Consider the following 12,926-nt stretch of genomic DNA (forward strand, 5'->3'; position numbering starts at 1 on the left):
GTATATAAACCTTATTCTGCTTATACGTTGACATATATCTGTTATATGCTGTTATATATTGTTTCTCTATAAACAGCTGTTCATTTATGTAATCTTATAAATCTGATTCTGTGTGTCTTTACCTGGTCGCAACCCATTTCAATAATAGAAGGTAGTAACCCAGTGTGGACAAAGTTTCAACTTATTATTATTATTATTATTATTATTATTATTAGTATAAAATGTAGCTACAGTAGCACTTCCACTCTACTACTCACAAGGGTGTTTTCATACCCTTTTCACATTATTTTAGTTTCACCCTAAAGGGCAATTGTAGCAGTTTTCATAAAAAACGACTCCAAGCCCTTTCTTTAGCAAGCAGATCACATTTCCCATACATGTAATGGGAAATGCGATCTGCTTGAATTCTACTAAGGGGGAATTGTGAAAAAATACTGGGAAGGAGCCCTGCTATAACATCGCCATCTGGAGTTATCGTGAAGCGGTGCTCCTCCCCGCTTTCCGGACTCCTAGTGGGAGGGAATGTCACGGGGGTGGGGGGGGGTGGCCGTCTGGAGGGGGGTAGCGATTGCCGGAGTAGGAGGCACTCTCACTGTATTTTCTGTGAATAATACAGTGTGAATTTTGTGGTGAGGATTCGCAGGGACAGAGCATTCTCGTGATCAATCCTAAAATTCGCAATGCATATTTAAGTGAAAGTATCACACTACAATCCGCATTTAAAATTCGGTTTGAAGTAAACAGTGGCCATAGAAAGATATTGTCCTGTCTCCTGGCACTGACAAACATTAAATAGAGAGAAATCCTTTTTTACACAGGGCGTCTGTGTGATTAGCTTTGCTAGATAAATAATTAATACCAGATTCTGTAAAAGTTAAGTTAATTGACTTGCCAAGATAAATGTATTGTTTAACAGTAATTTGATATACCCAGCATCTTAATTAAACCTATATTTTTAGATTCACTTATAACTTTAAATAGAAAACAACATGTCAAACTAAAGACATAGATGTACAGTATTTAATACTTTCATTATTCGGATATGTTGACTAATTCCACGTTATCACCTCCATTTAACAGTTTCAGCCTATTTAATAATCTTTCAAGTACACAAAGCCTGTACATCTGAAGTGCTGAAATGCTGTGCGTGTGTTATAATTATTCCAATTAAGATCCATTTTACTTAGATATATTGTCAGATTTTAGCAACTTTTCAGTTACTTTAAACTCATTAAATGCTGCATTTCTAAGAATACACTTTTAATTGTTGTACTGTATGTCATCAAAAAATCTTTAGACACATTTTAATAGATACAAGAAACCTATAATATACATTAAGTCGAACTGAGCTGGTTGAAAATACAGCTAAAAATAAACTATACTTACATTTTGGAAACTTTTATGTCATTATTATTTTATGCTAAAAACTGCAATCTTTAGACTTTTACAGGGAATAAGATAGTAATTCTGCAAGGAGCAGCAATTTTACAGGGTTCCCATGAAGAAACTGTCTTAGTATCTTTTTTTCATTATTTAGGAAAACTATTTAATATTAAATATCTTAATACCTATATACCTGAGCTATATGAATGGGATAAAAGATAACTGGAGAAACTAGTGATTACATTAGAAAGTATTCAAATTAAAATATAAATATTTAAATTTGTTGGCACTTTATAAAAAAAGGTTAATAAACATATTTATGTTCCTGGTGTAAAACTTCTCAGGTCTTTAATAAGGTGATTAAACATTTAACTATTTCTCTTGATCTAATCTTCTTAGTCCTGCATATGTAGGAACACATATTGAAACCGAGCGTTATAGAGGTCAATTCATCCGTAAATACTTGTTAATAATGGATTTTTCAATTACATTCCTGTGAGAATTAGTACTTCATTCTAACTTGCTAACATGAGAAAGGGGACTTTGGAGGAATGAAATGAAAATGTATTGACAGATGTCACCTTTATTGGGCATCACATAAACAGAGATTATGAATGGTGTGGTCAGCCATTTCCAGTGGTAAATGAGTATTCCTATCATGCACAAAGTAGACACAGGAATTGCAAGAAAAAAAACAATGGCCCTCATTCAGACCCACTCGCAAGCGGGCGCACGTACGTTAGGCGTACGTACAAAAATATTTAAATTCAATGGCTCGCTCGTATTTTCGTTCGCATCTAAAATTCCTCCCTAAACCCTGACGACCCCTCCTCTAACTAACGAGCGTACGAAATAGCGAGCGTACATCCCCGAAATGGCTTGAAAGGAACGCACGCACAAGTATAAACAGGAAGTGGCCTTGTCAGATGTCGATTACCTGCTCCTTTATTCTGCCTACCTCCATCAATCGTATCATGCCAATCAATGTATCAATTAGCTTAATTGTTGTTTTTTTTTCAACACAATGCAAGAAACTTTACTCTTGTCTGTGTTTGTGTTTACCCGCAGAATACGTACGGATGAAACATTCGCTTTTATTGTTCAAAAAACATGTGAACCACAATTAAACAATTGTTCTATTGCTGTGGATCCCCGCATATTTCCCTGGGTTCATTTCTTTATTTAAATTTGCTTACGCATGTCACTGCATCAAGCCTATCATAACTCTCCAGAGATTTCTGGCCCTGTCGAACACATGACTCATACACTAACCAATAAAATTGCTCCTGTTAATTTCCAAAATACATTAGCCAATCAGAAAATTTTTACACACTTTATCAAAAATGATTTTTAAGAAAAACACCATTGCCATCATGAGAGCCTCCGCATTCACCAGGCGCGAGCTGCTGGTGCTTACGGAGGTCATGGATCGCCGGATCACCAGCCAACCTCAACCCATCACCAACCGGCAGAAGCGCTCCGCGTATGCGGAGGCACGGTCCCGCCTGCGGTCCTTCGGCTCACGCCGCAACATCGGGCAGCTGGAGCGCAGGTGGTCCGACCTGCAACGGCGAACGCCCCGCTTGCTGGCATGCTTTCGCATGCAGATCGAGGAAAGTAAGTGTTATGTATTGTGGTTTTAATGTTTGTGTTTGTGGGGCAAACTGCGTGTGCATGTTTTCCTGTCTGTCCTATTTATTATTTGTACTCATATCTGCGTGTGCATGTTTTCCTGTCTGTCCTATTTATTATTTGTACTCATATCTGCGTGTGCATGTTTTCCTGTCTGTCCTATTTATTATTTGTACTCATATCTGTGTGTGCATGTTTTCCTGTCTGTCCTATTTATTATTTGTACTCATATCTGCGTGTGCATGTTTTCCTGTCTGTCCTATTTATTATTTGTACTCATATCTGCGTGTGCATGTTTTCCTGTCTGTCCTATTTATTATTTGTACTCATATCTGCGTGTGCATGTTTTCCTGTCTGTCCTATTTATTATTTGTACTCATATCTGCGTGTGCATGTTTTCCTGTCTGTCCTATTTATTATTTGTACTCATATCTGCGTGTGCATGTTTTCCCTCTATTTCTGATTTATTCATTCTACTCCTATTTGGCTTATTTTTTGGGTTGTTTTTTTTTTTAAGTTTTGGTCCCCGGATTTGTCCATAAACTAACCGCAATTTCTTTGACATATTTTAGGGGGACAGCCAAGACTCCGCCGTCACCGTCCGTCCAGACGGCATTCCCGGCCACTATCCCCAACCCCCAGCCAACACTCCACCCCAAATCTTTCCCCTATTCCCCACTCCTCCCCATCCTTCCCAGACCCTCTCCCGGAAATGTCGGGCCTCCTTCCCCTCCGTCCCACTTCCCCCTCTCCTCCACCCACCCCTCTTCCAATTACCCCCTCCCCGGAGTCCATCATAACTCCTCCCCATTCTTTGGGGAATGACGGATCCTCCGAGGAGGATCATGGAGGCATTTCCGGAGCTCCCGTTTTGGCTCCCGGTATGTTTTTATTTAGTTTTTTTTTAAAGCACAAACTGTTTGTATGTAATCATGTGTCGTGCCTTTCTTCGTGTTTTTGTGGCTTGACTTTTGGTGATTTTGCAGTTTGCCTTTACCTCTTCCTGGTGATTTCAACATACACATATCACACCTGTGGGAATTTGTACATAGGCCTTGTATTTTTGGCAGCACCCCCTTTTTTTATTTTTTTTTAGGTTTAGGAGTGATTTCGTTGTGTTTTTGTTTTTTTAATGTGGATTCCCTATTGTTGTATTAACCCACACACTTTTCTCACCCACAGAGGAACAGAGGCGTCGGCAAGAGGTGGCGGATTGTGTTGGCCAGATGCGCCAACATGTAATTGGCATTCTTGTGGCCCTCGACCGGCTGTCTGGCCTCCTTCGCCAGTAGTTTTTTTATTTTTGTTAACTTTTCAAAATAAATTTATTCAGACAAATATACGTTCTGGCTCATTTTTTAAATCCAAAACCAAGATAGTTTAGCATGACATAAGTAGACTGTTCCTGCAAGGATTTCCCTTTTTTAAAAGTTAGATTGTGTTTTGTCTTTGTATGTCAAACAGACACAAGAAACACATAACAGTAACAATGTCATTTCCCTTTTTGGGTGTAGTGTCAATTACATATTTCTACATTTTACAGGTTCCTAGTTGGTGCGCAAGCTGCTTAGGCCAATCTTACAAATCCCAAGGTTGGGCCAGGCTTCCTTTTGGTGTGGGTTGGGAAGCTGAAAACATATTTCAGTTTAGCTCAACTGGCGTCAGTACTGGATTACCCCTTAGTCAAATGTAACTTGTGTTAACCTGGTTACACTTGCTGTTAACGTCCCAAAAAAGGAAGACCATTTCACTCTCCAAACATTTATTCACAACATAACAGAGAAAACAAAGTGGTCACTCCCAAAAAAAGAACACAGTGATAAATTCAAATACAACACATACCAAGAAATAATTAAATACAAACAAAAAATCAAGAACTGGTTGACGAAGGACCATGCCAACATGATTCCACAAACATGGCGTTGCGATATGGGTTCCAGAATATATGCCCAAAAGGACCAGATCCAGGTTTGGTAAGGGTAGCAGGAAGTAGTGAGCGTTGGAGTGCCAAAGATTATGTGAACAAACAGAAGATGGTGATAAAAAAAACACAAAATTAGATGTTCGCAAACAAACACAAACACATTAGGTATAAACACTGTAGTTTTGTTACAACTTACCGAAAAAATCTGGCCACCACATCATCGCGTATGGCCCCCCCACATACTGACCTCCGACCAACCTCGGGGGGGCCATCCTCAGGTAAGGCATCCTCTGGCTGCATTGGGACACCACTCCTTATGGCAATGTTGTGAAATATCCCACACAGGACCACAATTTTAGACACCATATCCGGCACATACATGAGCTCGCCACCAGAGCGGTGGAGGCATCTGAATCGGCCTTTTAAAAGGCCGATACAGCGCTCCACCACTTGCCTGGTGGCTGTAAGTGCGGAATTATACGCACTTTGTGGCCCTGGTGTGGGAGCCAAATAAGGAGTGAGCAGCCAGGACATGCAAGGGTATCCACTGTCTCCTGTGAAAAAAAATAGACAACATCAGGAACACTGTGTATCAAGCTTAACATTGTTATGTACTAAAGGTCTCCACTTACCCAGAAGCCACGCATCACCAGCTTGTAGGTTGGTTAATTTCTGCCATATCCCTGATTGCCGGATGACGAAGGAGTCATGAGCACTTCCTGGTAATTTAGCATTCAGGGACAGGATCTGGAGGGAGGCATCACATACCACCATTACATTCAGGGAGTGATAGTGTTTACGGTTTCTAAATATTGCCTCCAGCCGTGCTGGAGGCTGAAGTGGTATGTGAGTACCATCCACAACCCCTATGATGTGTGGGAAGCCAGCTATTTGGTAAAAATTGGCCTTGGCCACACTAAGGGCACCCATATCCAAAGGCATTTTAATAAAATGATGGAGGTGCTTGAAAAGTGCCTCCATCACTGCCCTCAGGATCCGGGAAAAGGAGGATTGGGAGATGCCCGCCACTATTCCCACCGTTGTTTGAAATGATCCTGAGGCACAGAAATGTAACACCGCCATAAATTGCATCAGTGGTGGTATTGCTGTTGGACTGTCAATTTGCCGCTCAAGATCACTTTCTATTAATGAGAGAGTGTCTATGATGATTTTGGGAGGTAGACGGTAGCGTCTTAAAACCTCATCATCGGGCATTCCAAAAAGGGTGACACGTGTTCGAAATATCTGGGGCCTTGCATGCCTACGCCTGGGACGAGTTTGAGGTTCGTCGTCTTCCGGGAGCAGGGCCAGAACAATTCGCCCCAGATCTACCTGAAATTCAAAGTTTACAATGTAAGGCTTTTGAGCCACCCCAAAAGTAACATAAAACAACTTAGCTTTATGATACCATCCATAGCTGCTTACATGCCGGGGTATTGTCATGATACGTATAAACTGTAAAAAAGCCAAAAATGAGACATCAAAAATTTAGAGGGTGATTTTATGTTTGTCAAATTGGTGCAAGCCAACACATAAAATAGGCGAAACACACATTTGGCCATCGATGAAAACGACATTGCACACCGTACGTCAAATAGGGGTCAAATGGACCCCAAAAATGGAAAAGGGAAAAGCAAAACTGGTTTACATGATGAATGAGCCTCGAAAAATGCGTTAATTATTTCGCAAATGCAAGTCACTACACCAACAGTCAAAAATGCGTTAATTAGTTCGCAAATGCAAGTCACTACACCAACAGTCAAAAATGCGTTAATTAGTTCGCAAATGCAAGAAAAATAATGGACTTACCAAAATCGAATATATAAGATTTCCCTCAAAAAGGTCTTTGGGTCCGAAAGCCAAAACAAACTAAAATAGATGAAATTAGTGTTAAAAAAAAAATAACAAACAAAAAACCAGAAGTAGACACCAATTGGCCACAAATTAGACTGCACAAAACTTACCAAATCACGAAACGATGGCAAAAAATAAACCAAAAAAATGCGAACGGAAAACCAAAACAACTGTAGCAAACCAAAAAAAATACAAACACCGCCAAATCCTCCAACCGCAAACAACCAAATCCAACCAACTTAACCGCCAACAATCCAACAACGCAACCTCGACTCCACACACACCAAGCCATAAATAGTGTTTATTTTCCCGCACAAATTAAGGATGAATCATAGGGACGCACAATCAATGATGCGGCCGCAAACTAAGGACGCATGTATAAATACGTCACAAAATCACATTTAATTTCTGGTTGATTTCATTCTGGAAGCAGAGACATGGCTTCAGACCAGGGAAACAATGGCCAAAATTCCGGCGGTAAGGCCTTCATGCATTTTGTCTCAATGATTCTTTTAAAACATAATATTGTGCAAGTTGTGAAGTGGCTAAATCTGCATATTTACCCAAATAGGTGAGGAGGATGACATGGAAGAGACTGCTGGCCCCAGTCAACCCGCCAAAGCTGCCAAAAAAAAAAGGCAGCCACATTTCACAAGCAAGGAGATGGAGGTTTTGATCCAGAAGTGCGTTGACATCCTGCCCCAGGCAGCCAAGAATATGAGCCAAAGCCAGAAGTGGAGAATGTGGGAGGAGGTCGCCATTGCTGTCAATAGGGTGGGTGATTATGTCCGTCTAGCCCGGGATGTCAAACGGCGGTAAGTAAACACTTTCCCATCCTATAAACAAACCCCATTGTAAAAAAAAGGATAATGGTTCCAATTTCATTCCACAGATGGGCAGACTTCAAATATCGTCTCAAGCAAAAACTTGCCGACAGGGCTAGGCATGCAAGGGGGACAGGTGGGGGTCCCACCCCTGTGTCATTGGAGTTGACAGACTTAGAAGAGCTGGCACAGGGGTGTGTGCAGGCTGTGGAGGTGTTTGGCGTGTCCAACATGGATACGGACATGCCAGACTTTGCGGCTCCTCATGTTGGCCAAGGTAAGTTTTGTGATGTCACCAACTCTGAAATGCTATTGTGCCAATATGTAGATTCTAATGTGAGTCTTTTCTCATTTTTCCTAACAGAGACAGAGGCGGATGAGTCTGCTCCAGAGGGGAGCCTTGGCCGCAGAATTTCTGCTGGCTCTGCAGGGGAGGAACCAGTACATCCGGCTGAGGACCCTGCAGAAGCCAGTCCAGGGCGTGCCCCCTCGCAGGCAGTGGGCCTCCTCACAGAACTCAATTTTAAATCGGATTTCCATACGGAGATTCTGCAGAGGATGGACGCCAGTCTGATACGGGTGGCTGAGGCCCTGGAGCAAAATGCTGCGGCCAACGTGACCATTGCTCAGGCCCTGGCGGAAAATACCAGGGCCAACATCCGCATCGCCGATGCCCTGGAGCAGCTCGTTCGCCAGCACATGGTGGAGCCGACCTCCCTTCCTGCCGGAACATCCGGATCCTCCACCTCTGGCACAACATCAGCCAATCCTCCAAATGTGCCTAGCCCTGTGCCTAGTCCAGAGGCCACAACATCTGCCTCTGGACAGGCCAGCCCGATGGCATCCCGGACCCGGTCTGGCGCCCACCCTCACCCAGCCAAACGGGCGAGAAAACGGTGACAGCAATGGCGACTTTTCCCACACTCCTTCTGTGCTTGGCTCATATTCCTTTCTGGTCAAAACTTCCCTCTCCTTTCTTGTGAAATGTTTTTAATTTTGGTATTTACGTTTATGTTACCAGTTATGGCTTTTTTTTTTTTTTTAACAAATATCTTTGCCACAAAAAAAAGGCAACAAAATATTAGGCCAATTTGTTTGTGTTTAAACAATAAATTTAAAACAAAAAACTGACATTGTATTGTGACATTATTGTACAAATGGGTTACATTTAATCCTGGCCCTAAAGGCAAAAACTGACCCTCTTAAAAAAAAAAAAAAGGCCTCTTTAAGGAACGTTTAAAAAATCACATAGCGATGCAAATTCCACAGTAAACCAAAAAAAAGGGGAGCTAATTAAAACATGATGACATTATTGTTACAATAGGCCATAACCAACAAATTGTGGCCAAAATAAAACACCAAAAATGTACGCTAATTGATTGTGTAATCATGACATTAGCAGCTCTGATTTCCACCTGCGTACGCTTTTGTGCTATCCCAATAAACTGCTTTCCAAACACATACCAAGCCGGTTTTCAATCCAACACTAATTACTTTACTGACCAGCCGCGATTAATCGCAGCACCATCGTTGAGTCCCGGGACGGAGGAGAAGGCCATCGCCAATGTGGTCGAGTAATCCTGACCCTAAGCTGTGCGAGCATTTTGAAGGGAAAGCGGATGTTCCAGTGACGTATGAGACGGTCCGAACACATTTCACGTTCGCATCTGCTAATGTATGTACGCCCCAAAAACGCCTCGCCACGCCTGCGTTTTTTCATCTCCACCCCCGTCAACACCCAAAAACGCCCTGTTCTGTCAATCACATTTGACATGTCACTTCCTGTACGCTATTTTAGGAACGAGAGAAAAAAAGCTCGCAATCTGCCGTACGCACATGCGCAGTGTAACACCGACGCATGCGCGGTTAGTCAACATCGGAACGCAACGAGCGTACTGTTGTTAACGTGCGGCTCTGAATGAGGGCCTATGTCTTTATTTGTATAATATATAATTAGGGCAAAATTTATTGTCCATGGCCATTAAGAATTCAAGGCGTTGACACCATTCCCATGCTGTAGGAGGGATATGAGCGTGCCAATGAACCAGGAGTACCGTCCTGGCAGCATTATAAAAATGTTTAAGAAGAGACTTTTAATACTAAGGCGGGGGCATAGAGAGGCCGGCCAGGGTCGTGTGTAAGGGGCATGACCTAACTGCGGGAGCCATTGCCACTCCCCCTTAGGATTTAAAAAATGCGCTGGGGAAGGGGTGCAGTGAGCCCCTCAGGCTAGTGTAAAGCCAGGGGCGTGATCAGCGTGATCACTCCCCCCAACAGGCATAGGAGACTGCTGCAGCTGCTGCTCGGCAGCCGGGGCCTGGGTAATAGGTACTCGCTCCCCCCCTCTCGGCACCCCTCTACTAAAGTACAGGGATGGTCAAGTGAGTTAGCAGCCAGAAACAGATCCGGATAACACAGGGTGACCTAAAGTTTCTGAAGCCAAGGCTATTATTTTATACCAGAATGGAGTTATTAAGGAGCAAACTCACCAGATATGAAACTTCATACCTGTTTCCTTGAGGCACCTCCAGCAGAGAGGAGAGACAGTGGGGAATGAAATCAGTATGATTTACCATCAGACAGAGGCATCCCGATGGTGAAGATCCTGACAGGGACTAGTAAGTAACCTAACCCTCCCTCTCTCCCCCCCTAACCCTCCTTTGGTGGTGCCTAAACCTAACCTCCCCCGGTGGTGCCTAAACATAACCCCCCCTTCCCACACCCTAAATCTAACCCTCCCTGGGCAGTGCCTAATCCTAACCTCCCCCCGATGGTGCCTAACCTTGTCCCCTCTCCCTGCAGCCCAACCCTAACCCTCCCCCCTTGGTTATTAACCCACCCTGGCAGGTTCCTAAACATAATCCCCCCATCCCCAGCCTAATCCTAAACCTAACCCGCATACTTGCCAGTGGTCGGGATGCTGACATCGGTATCTTGATCCCTGCAGGATGCCGGCATTCTGATGGACATTTGGATTCCAGCATCGGAATCCTGACATCCAGCATCTCATCTGCTGACACCTTAACTGGATCCCATTTAGAAAAACCGGGCAACGGTACCATCTGGTCAGTACCTTATACCAGCACCTCTAGCTCAGAGGAACAACCATTGGTAACTTGGAAGACTTTATCCCAGTTATCTTGTATGCTCCTAGGCATTAAAACCCTATCCCAAGCCTCTACAAAGAGAGGGTCAGTGGTGAACAGTCCGTTTAGTAGGATGTTATATATACCTGAGATGGTATGTAGTCAGGAAGCCGACGGTTGAAATGTTGACCACCGGCTTTCCAACTGTCTAATGATAGGCGTAGAAATCCTGATGCCTATCATTATCCCTATGCCGGGAGCCCGACAACTGGCATACCAAACGAAGGTAAGCCGGGCGGCGGGCGCAGGCAGCCGCGCGGGGGGGGGGCTGGTTAGGTTAGGGGGGTCCCGGGGGGGACTTAGGGTTAGGCACCCCCCGGGAGGGTTAGGGTCAGGCTAGGGAAAGGGGGAGTTAGGGTTAGGCACCCCCCCAGGAAGGTTAGGTTTAGGCTGCGGGGAGGGGGGGTTAGGTTTAGGCACTTACAGGGGGGAGGTTAGGGTTAGGCACTAACAGGAGGGAGGTTAGGGTTAGGCACCCCTAAAGGGGGGTTTGGGGGGGAGAGGATTAGGGTTAGTTAATGTACTTACCCTGTTGGGATCTTCACTTCCGGTCTTCCGGCGTTGGGATCTGAACCGCCAGACTTAGGTACGGCGGTAAATAATACTGATTCCCCAGAGATAGTATGAGTGTGAGAACATATAGATTTAAAGGGCATCATGTTCCTAGCAAATACAGAAAGTCCCCCAAGGGAAGAAATAAACTATTGAATCTGTAGAATGGCCAAAGAGCACTGTTCAGAGAGTGAAGCAGCAGCGCAAAGCTCCTGAAAAGACATAAAACAACCGTCTGAAATAGTAATCCCAGCAGCTGGCCAGGTTGAAGTCAACCATCCTGAGTCTTCAAGGAGGAAGAGGGGATTATACATAACGCTATAACATTGGCCGAGTTTAAAAAGTGTGAGAAAGCTCTCACATTTTCTAAACCCTCATCCTTTTACATTTGGCCCCTTGTGTTTAAATCTGGGCTTCTTACCTCCCCATACAAAGTTAAGAATAAAGTGTGAACTTCAGATAGGAAACTGTGAGGAATTCCTATTAGAGTTGTCTGCAATAAATATAGTGTAATACCCTGCTATGTGAGGCATTATGTCAGACATTGTGCCATTACACAGAGACAATTTCCAGCAGCCTCTGCAACTGCTGGAAGTCAGGCGAAGGTCACATGACCAGGGTCAGGTGGTTGGGCCTGGGACAGTTGGATGTTGGTGACAGTTGGGCAGACTCCTGAGATAACTTGCTGGGTGGTTGTAGCTGCACTGGCTGAGCACTGTCAGCTGTGGCTAATGGAGGCAGCTGCTTCTGGACAGTGTCAGTGAGAGAGTCAGCACCGAGGTTTGCCTGCTGCAGGAGACCTCTACTGTGCTGCAGGAGACCTCTATTGTGCTGCAGGAGACCTCTACTGTGCTGCAGGAGACCTCTATTGTGCTGCAGGAGAGGTCTGTCAGTGAGCGCTGTTAGAAGACAGCTCTGGTGCTGCCCCTGATGCCTCCCCTTTCCAGTTGAGTGACAGCTTATGGCTCTGCACTGAGGAGAGAGCACTGTACCAGCCACTGGTGGTGTTGAACTGCTTACTTCTGCCGATGAGGATCAGGTAACAGCTTCCTTCACTGCGGCCAAGTTAACAAGCCCGGGTTTGCACCGTACAAGCGCCCATTACAGCAACATATTGAGCAGCAGGAACCTTCCCACAGTCCTGTTCATTCACCAATACACCAGCAAACCATTAACCACATATGTGCACTAACGCAAGGGTATCTGGCCAAAAGGGTACATTTCTTCTGGGAAAATTATTGTGTCTTCATTAGAATTTTAAAAAGGAATTGTTTATGTTAATGTATACTGAAATGAATAGTTACTTTGTTGTTAGCATAACATATAAAATTGATGGCAAACAAAACTTTATTCTGAAAGCGACAGTTCTTGAATTTTCTTATGAACTTTGAAGTGTAACTCAATTTATCTTTCAGCCTACTTTGGAGTTCCTGCTAAATAAACTGCCATAGGGTGTATTAATTGATTTATGTGAATTTCTACTGTTTGAATGAATGTATTGTGTGAAGCTGTATATGTGACTCTTATTACCCAAACTGTCTGGACTAATCCTCCTTACCTCTCTGATGGAATAAGAAGATAACAGGAAGTGAAGCAGCATAGAGGAATTTC

This window comes from Taudactylus pleione, unplaced genomic scaffold (assembly GCF_031769625.1).
Source record: "Taudactylus pleione unplaced genomic scaffold, aTauple2 ptg000129l, whole genome shotgun sequence".
Classification (NCBI taxonomy): domain Eukaryota; kingdom Metazoa; phylum Chordata; class Amphibia; order Anura; family Myobatrachidae; genus Taudactylus; species Taudactylus pleione.